Source organism: Ixodes scapularis, unplaced genomic scaffold (assembly GCF_016920785.2).
Source record: "Ixodes scapularis isolate PalLabHiFi unplaced genomic scaffold, ASM1692078v2 PGA_scaffold3__209_contigs__length_174095766, whole genome shotgun sequence".
In the NCBI taxonomy this organism is placed as follows: Eukaryota; Metazoa; Arthropoda; class Arachnida; order Ixodida; family Ixodidae; genus Ixodes; species Ixodes scapularis.
The window spans coordinates 60,550,181-60,553,162 of NW_024609868.1; the positions used below are offsets into that span (position 1 = coordinate 60,550,181).

Below are 2,982 nucleotides of genomic sequence, written 5' to 3' on the forward strand. Positions count from 1 at the left end.
GGTTGTATGCTACCCACTCGCTGTAATTTCATGGGGGCTTGGTTTCTTCTTCTGGTAAGCTTTTTTCCCACTCCCCGTGTTTCCTACAGTTGTTTCATGCTTCCGTCACGTCCGGGATTATAGTATTGGTGTGTTTCTGAGTGTTTGTTTTGCGACCGTGGCAATCGTCTTCCGCCCTTGTGTTAGCTCCTGGGGGACGGTTTTTGTTTTTGTTTTTTGTGCTAATTGATTCTAAAAAGTAATCGCACACACTCTAACAGATGAGCAATGAGGTCAACCTAGTAGTTCATGAGCGCAAAGTCATAGCTTTCGTTGTCTTCATGCGCGAGTACAATAAACGGTATAACCAATCAATGTGAAGAGATTGAGCCATTACTTTCTACTTTTAGAGCGTGTGTATATGCTTTTAGCACTCATATTGCTGCGGTCAGGACCGAGAAGGACCGCTTCTCCGTACATTTACAAGATATGTGTTTACTCTGAGCCAGAGTGCTAAAGATAAGAAGGCCAGAATGACCTTGACTAGTCAGTCTCGTCCTAGCTCACTCCCGAACTTTCTCGGTTGAATGTTCGGGACACTGAGTGTGTAGGTAAGGAGTCCCCGAGCGCGGTCTTCCCGACTCAGACTCTCCCGACGACAACGCCGTCTCGCTCAAGCCAGCTGTCACGTCGACGCTGCGACGCTCGCTTCTGCTTTTCCCGCGCTCATTATTTCCTTTGTTCTTTGTAACAGTTCGCCGACTAAACCTTTTTTTCAGTTTACGTTCGTAGGTCTTTTTTCCTTTGCAACAATATTAAACTAAGCTTTGATCTAAAATGAAATGACGTGACAATTCATGGAATATGTTAATCAATGCAAGCTTCTTTAGAGGCGTAGATGGATTTCATAGAAGTTTTACACCTGCGTGAAATCAGACTTGTTATGAAACTGGAATCTTCCACGATAACTAACAGTGTATACAAATTGCGTACAGCACCTTGGCAAATAGAGTGAGGGAAAAACACTGCGGAAACTTCGACACGCAAAGGCAATAGTACATCAAAAGCTTCGGTTTCTAAGCAATATTAAATAGGAGAGAGGGGGAAATTTTGAATGTTGACTGTGGCATAACACTTCTTTGCCGTTTGTTCAATTTTGTGTGATTTTTTTTTTTAAGTTTGAGATAACAAATAGCATGCCGAAAACAATAAACACCTGGTATTTCGCTAGTGTGGTTAGCTTGGGTAGGTCCAGAAACAACCACTAACTCCTTGAAGAAAAATCGCATTTTGGAGTGGGCTCTGCAACGACTGATCCACTGCTACTTTTTGAAGAGGCGGTGGTACTGCTTAGGTCATCGCAAGAGGGACCGCTACTGAAAGATGGAATCAAGAACAGTGACGGGGAACTCGGCCAACTCGACATGACAGCACACTCATTCGTGCGAACACCAAGTCATCGTCTTGTGACATCGATGTCTACTGCAACACCACCTGTGCCTCCTTACAAAGACTGGAACCGCCCCGACGTTTGCCCCAATAAGCTTTGCGGCACTGCAAAGAGTGGAATGACTGATCCACTGCTACTTTTTGTACAGGTTGGTAACAAAACCAATTACTGCACTGTTGCACTGTCAAAGACAATTCTCTTACACTGTTAGTGCTGCCGAGCCCACGGTCCTTTATTGTTACATGCTCTGAGTGCTGGGGTGTGCTTTCGTTATTTCTACAGCTTAGCGGGGATGTGCAGTAAACCCAGGTCCGACTGATGAAATGTAGGGACAAATTCTTGACAACCAACAAACAGTGAGCGTGACTCTTTATCAATATTCAGTCTAAACAAGTGCTACTCGAGAACTCTCTAGGAGCAGTCCAAACACGGCTTTCCCTTACCGAGACTAAATTTGAAAATTTAAACAGGAACAAAAAAAGAATTGACGAGAACGAAACTCAGATACGTAATCGACTCAACCACGTCGTTAAGCTCGATGGGAAAATAGATTATTTGGAGAACGATAGCCGTAGAAACAACGTCGTAATATATGGTTTGCATGAGGATGAGAAAGAATACCCGAAGACATTAAAGCAAAAGGTAACGGAAGGTATCTTTTGGGCTAAACTACAGGTGGAGCTAAAGACTATCGAACGCATTCATAGGATCGGTAGAAAGCTTGGCAATTGCCCTAAACCAGTGATACTACGGGTCAACAACTTTAACGAGAAAATGCGAGTTTTGGGAAGCTCCTTTAAATTGAAAGGTTCGCTGATATCAATTCCCGAAGATTTTTCACAAAATGTGCGCGCGATTTTCAAAAAACCTTTGGCAAAGCGCTGCTGTTAATAAAGCGAATGGAAATAAGGTTACGCTTATTTTTGATAAATTGAAGATTAACAATGGCTTGTACAGTCGGGACCCTGTGAAATGTGAACGAGTGAAATGTGACCTGAAGCAAGATAATACCCCCTACAGACCGGTTCCGAAAGAGAAAGATTGACCACTATCGAAGGAAAAACGATTGTGTCTGGTGTCGCTCAACGCGCGTAGCATTGTGAACAAATTTGATAGACTGGAAGGGTGTTTACTCACGTGTAACCGCCACATCAGGGTTGTACGTGATTCATAAATAGTCCCACCGGGATACCAATTAATTGGTCAAGATCAAGAGGCAAATGGGTGGGGGTGTGGCAATAGTAACGGAATACCAAATCACGAGAGCATCTGGTGCAAAGTAAATATGTTTGGAACGAGCATTATGGTTGGCGGAATTTATAGACAGACTAAGGCTATTCTTCAGTACTTAATTGATTTACAGGAGTACCTTTGCGCAAAAGTTAACGATAGAACTAAACTGATATTGACAAGGGATTTTAGTTTACGCGGCATCAAATGGATCTCGTTAACAAATGATAGGATAGATGAAGAAAGCTCGGAACAGCTATTGCAACGCGTACTCAGCTTTTGTCTTGACCAATTGGTGCTGGAAGCAACCCGCATATCCGGAA

The 2,982-nt window shown here is 43.2% G+C and overlaps 1 pseudogene; it reads left to right on the plus strand.

The window, feature by feature from the left end:
• The first annotated feature begins 260 nt into the window (after positions 1-260).
• LOC115315038 lies at positions 261-2,474 on the plus strand (annotated as a pseudogene).
• Positions 2,475-2,982: the final 508 nt, after the last annotated feature.